Below are 6,000 nucleotides of genomic sequence, written 5' to 3'. Positions count from 1 at the left end.
CTTACATAGAAATAGAAACACACTGCAAAAACGCCAGCAAGGAATATCACATCGACCAAAATCATATGGTACATAGTGCGGGCATTATAATAACTGTTCATTTCTAGACACATGGCTTGTAGACTTTAGTAGTAGAATATTTGTTGTGATATGTTTTCAACTGCTCACCTGAAACTGACTGCAAATACAAAGAAGAGGTGCGAGCAAGCAGCTTGCAGATGGTAAACAAAAATTAAAAAAATATAAAAAATATGTGTTATATTGAAGAAAATTATTGAATATATTTATATTATAATATGTTTATTTATTTTTTTTTTTAATTAAATTAATTAATTTTATTGCACTTAATTTTATTTTATATTATTTGATTTTATTTGATTTCATTTCATATAATTCTGTTTTCGTTATATTTTATTATTTTTTTTTTAACTTTTTTTATTAATTTTAGTTTATAAATTTCATGGAAAGCCATTCTACATATGTTATCTGTACTGTTATCTGTTACTATAAAACTTCGCTGCTATGCAATCAGCTATGTTGCTGTATTGCCAACAATGGGTGTCACAAATGCTATGAAATAAACTAAGTACATACAGTATAAACTCGATTCGTGCACGAAAACTGAGTTCGCTGTAAGTTTCGAAGTTTTCGTAAGTACTGAGATTTTTTACCATGCTGGTTTTCATTTGATGCTGATATTGCCGTATTCGTATTTAGCATCACGCTGTTAGTTCCTTCCCCGACTGTTTCGTCGCTTCCATTACAGTATTCTTCATTTAAAGCTGTGAGTTCAACAATCCATTGCTCGATTTCAGATTGGGAGACTTACTGCAAAGGTTCTACTTCCCGGAGCAAATTTGCAGTGAATTGTATATTGGATGCGTCATCAGCAATCGTTAATCGTAACTCCAAAAGAGGTGCATTTTTCAGGTTGATATTTCGCAGTGACTCATCGATAGTTTCTGCACGAGCCACATTGGGATCGATAGGTTTTTTGCCCTTTGATCCGCAAACCAAGTGAAGAACTCCTTTCCCATTTTAGCAAACTCAGAAATCTTAGGAGTCTTCCTTTGATCTGGACCGGATACAGATCGCATAACAAACTTCTTTATGGACTGTTCACTTTTTTCAATACGAGTTATTGGTGCTCTACCCTATGATCAAAAAGTACCGGGAATGTTTAATTTAACCGAACCGCACACGTGGGAACGATCCATATTTTTCTCTTATTCTGGTAGGACTACAAGTCACATATCTGTCCCTTTTTAGCGCCATCGGATCGTTTGAGAGATGCTGTACGTCGCAAACGGCCGGAGATGTGGGCAAACATTTCTTGGATTTTGCATGATGATAACGCGCCATCGCACCGAACCCAAATTATGCTGGATTATTTGACCAAACACTAAGTAAATACCATCTTGCAAGCACCGTATTCACCTGATATGACCCCGCGCGACTTCTTTTTGTTTCCCAAGCTGAAGTTACCACTTCGTGAAAGGAGATTCCAGTCGATAGAGGAGATCAAAGAGAATGCAACGAAGGAGCTGAAGGCCATCCCTTCGTCGGCCTACCAGGAGTGCATGGATGACTGGGTTAAACATTGGCTCATGTGTGTTGCTTCAGACTGGTCATATTTTGAAGGCGATAAAATAAATTTGCCGGCGGCCGCCGTAGCCGAATGGGTTGGTGCGTGATTACCATTCGGAATTCACAGAGAGAACGTTGGTTCGAATCTCGGTGAAAGCAAAATTAATAAAAACATTTTTCTAATAGCGGTCGCCCCTCGGCAGGCAATGGCAAACCTCCGAGTGTATTTCTGCCATGATAAAGCTCCTCATAAAAATATCTGCCGTTCGGAGTCGGCTTGAAACTGTAGGTCCCTCCATTTGTGGTACAACATCAAGACGCACACCACAAATAGGACGAGGAGCTCGGCCAAACACCTAACAGAAGTGTACGCGCCAATTATTTATTTATTTTTTTTTTTAATAAATTTGCCTGAAATTTAACTCTGTTTTGTTTTATTTACACATTCCCGGTACTTTCTGATCATAGGTATGTACGTGAGAGTTTCTAGCTAATACATTAATAGAAATTCCTGCATTTAATTTGATCAGAATGCCAGCTTTTTCTTTTATTGTGAGCAACGTAAATTTGCTCATTGCGATTATGAGACCACGATATGCAAAAGTTAACGTAAAACTGTTATTTTGTCAGTAAATGAATTGTACAGTACTTCCCCTAAATCCATTCAATGGATTACATATATTCAAAAAATTTCACTGCCAGGATGATATCGACGTTACTCTTCTGAGCTTTATTCTCCAAAATACAATGTAACGTAAAAGGATCAAAAGAGAAAGACAAATAAAAAAATGTTAAAAGTATTGAGGTAAAAATTTTCTAATATCGCAAGTACTGAGTAAGCAATGAAAAAAGAAATGTGTCGCATGTATCGAGGTGTGCAAGTATTGAGTTTCTACTGTGTCATTGTCATCATACTTCTCAGAGGAAAATTTGATGAAAAAAAAACAAATATTCGTTTTCAAGGATTGTTATGAAATTCAAGAACTTTGTCTGTGTCTCGGAATATCACCTTGATAACTTCGAACTCATCGCTCCCTGCTTCTGGTTAATTATCACAATTTAAGTTGTTCTAATCTTCTAAGTTCTATAGAGAAACTTAACTTACTAAATATTAAATTGGGGAAAATAAATCCATTATTTTCTCGGTAGATGGCTGAGGTGATCGATATCTTGTAAAGTATCGATCAAACAATTTCAAGTTTATGCTCGTTGTCAAGGTCGTCACCTGAGAAAATTCGTTTGCTGTTTTTTGTTTGCTCCATTAGTTGTGAGTTACATGGTGTTAACATGGAAGTCAATAAAGAGAAATTCCGATGCATTTTATAGTTTTTCTTTGACATAGGCAAAAATGCAAGCGAGTCCGCTGAAATTGTGAATGGTGTTAATGGTTCGAAAACAGTGAACTTCTATATAGCTTTTCTTTTGTTAGTACATCGATATAGAGAAACCAAAGTACTCTTTTAGTGTTCTTATACATATGTTTTTGATATGTATTTTCAATTAATTCATGTTTAGTTTTGTTCAAAAATAGGTCTCTACTTACGAATAACTACATTTCAAATAATCTTAAAATTTAATTTCTGTATACATCTTTGGTTTCGTTCAAATATAAAATTTAATTATAAAGCTCATTACTTCTATATCGAACCTGATTCCTAGCCATACTTTTTTCCAAAGCCTTTTTAGAATTTTGATCGTTCAGCAGCAGTGTCATTTAACAATTTTGGCCACCTGAGGCCAACAACTTATTTATGTTCTTTTTTGTTTCTTATTGCTCAAAAATAAGTTTTGACTACTCGCAGCTTTATTTTGGTCGCTAATTTTGCAGTTATAATGGTTTTTTTGTGTCGCACATTTTCGTGCGACATGGCCTGGGAGATCATAAAACATGGTGTGGGGCCACGTCGCACGAAAATGTGCGACAGTAATTTTTTGTAGTTTTGAGTTGTATTTGATATTTTTGGTTTATTTTACTTAGTTTTCCAATTTCTTCCACGAAAATGGGTAACAGTAATTTATTGTAGTTTTTGCTTTGTGTTTGATTTTTTTGCTTCATTTTATGCTATTTTTCAATTTCAGAATAATTTATAGAATGACGCGAAGAAATGCAAAAGATAAAGAGATTGCAGATATATTGCAAGATGTAATAACTTCGGACAGCGATGACGACGATGGAGATTTTTCAAGAGACGATTCTGAAATTGATATTAATTGGCTACCAAATGATGACTCCAGTTCAGATACTGATTCTGAAGACGCAGAGTTTAATGTTTTTGATGATGAACATGAGGAAAATCATGACTATGATGACGAGGATGAGCAGCAAACAGATGCTGAAGATGATAATAATACCATGGTTCCTAATTCCAAGGACATTCAAATAAATTGGGCTCGGCTTTCTTCCAGACAAAAAACTTTCCCGTTTACTGGCAAATCTGGACTCCTTATAGATGTTGCGCCAAATATAAGTTGCCTAGATGCTTTCAAACTTTTTGTCGATGATGAAATAATCGACCACATCGTTTGTGAAACAAATAATTATGCGCAACAACAATTCTAAACGAAAACTCTTACACGATCATCTCGTAAACTAATGTGGAGTCGCACAACCAATCGTGAAATTAAAAAGTTTTTTGGACTCATATTATGGATGGGTCACGTAAAGGTTGGCAGTCTCGAAACATATTGGTCCAAAGAATTTATGTTTAATTTTGGAGTTCCCGCAAAAACCATGTCTCGCAATCGCTTTCAACTTCATACATTTTGCCAACAATCGAGATATTCTTCCAGGAGATAAACTAGGCAAAATAAGCCCAATTTCAGACATGCTACAGGCTAATTTCCAGAAAGTTTACATGCCAGGAGAAAATATTGTCATTGATGAAAGCATTATACCTGGGAGAGGAAGATTGAGTTTCCGTCAATACCTTCCGAAGGAGGGATTTACTTGGTCGGTAAAAGTGTACTCGGGAAAGAGCGAAACATGCGTAAGAGAAACTGGCCTCGCAAAAAAAGTTTGTGAAGAACTTTCTTGTCTTCTGAAAGGAGAAGGCCGTACCCTTTTTGTGGATAACTATTATACTAGTTATGAACTTGCGTGTTCCATGCTACATCAAAAAACCCACCTTGTTGGAACATTACGGGCGAACAAAAACAATTGTCCGGCAGAAGTTATGAAAGCTAATCTGAAAAGAGTCGAGATGGTAGCCCGTGGGGAGGAAAATGGAGTAGTTGTGTTAAAGTGGAAGGACACCAGAGATGTTAGGATTCTTTCGACGAAACACCCCCCTTTAATGGTAGCCACGTCGAGCCATCGAAATGTAGACAGTAATGAACCATCCACCAGTACCAACAACCCACCATCCGCCAGGAAGCGAAGGCAACGAGGTTTTGAAAAACCTCTTGCTGTTATTGATTACAACAAAGCCAAATTAGGTGTTGATATATCCGATCAAATGAGGTGTTAAGTGGTACCGCAAAGTGACTTTTGAATTGTTACTAGAAATGTCTGTCGTAAATGCCTTTATAATATATAAAAAGGCTACAAAAAACAAATTTCAATAACCAAGTTTCGGCAGGAGACTTCAAATGCTTTGTTGGACTTCATGTCTCCAGAACCCATAACAAAAGGAAAACATTTTATAGAAAAAAGAAAGGACGACAACGGAAAAACAATCAGGCGTGCTTATGTATTGTGTTATGCCATGTGAAAAAAATCTGATGATAGAGTAACAGCCAGAAAGAGCTTGAAAAGGACCACCACCTACTGCCCAATAAACCGCAACTATGTGTAGAATGTTTTCCTAAATATTCCCACCAGAAGAATTAATTTTTGCACTGATCTCCATTAAAAAATTGAATTTTTAATTTCAAGTTTATTGTTTTTCTACTGATTTCCATTTGAATTTACATACATACATATTTTTATATTTGTTTTGTTCATAAATTAATTAATTTTTAAAAGAATTAATAAAAAGACAAATTTTAATTTACAACTTTTTTATTATCGTGGCCTCAGGGTAACATTTAGGTGTCGCATGAAATCGTGCGACGTGGCAGCCAACGTGTTAATTAATTTTAATTCGCGGCAGCCCTGCGCAAACTATTTTCTGTTAAAAGGTTTTTAAATTTAATTAAGTATCTCATGTTGTAATTGAGGATATCAGTTTTTGGGACACATTTTTTCAAGTTAAACCCATTTTGAGACGCTTTTAATGGAGTTACATTTTTCAATATTTCATTTCTATCCTCTCAGAAGAGCATATACGTATTTTAGACGCTTTCCGGAACTGCCATAAGTATAAATTTATGAGTTTGCATTAATTCTTTTTAACGTTTGGTTAACCGTGGCAATTATGTATATTTCTATATTCGAAAAATATGTATATGTATATTCCTTTTATGGGCATTATT

The sequence above is a fragment of the Anastrepha obliqua genome, chromosome 2 (assembly GCF_027943255.1).
Source record: "Anastrepha obliqua isolate idAnaObli1 chromosome 2, idAnaObli1_1.0, whole genome shotgun sequence".
Classification (NCBI taxonomy): Eukaryota; Metazoa; Arthropoda; class Insecta; order Diptera; family Tephritidae; genus Anastrepha; species Anastrepha obliqua.
This window is presented reverse-complemented; position numbering follows the sequence as displayed.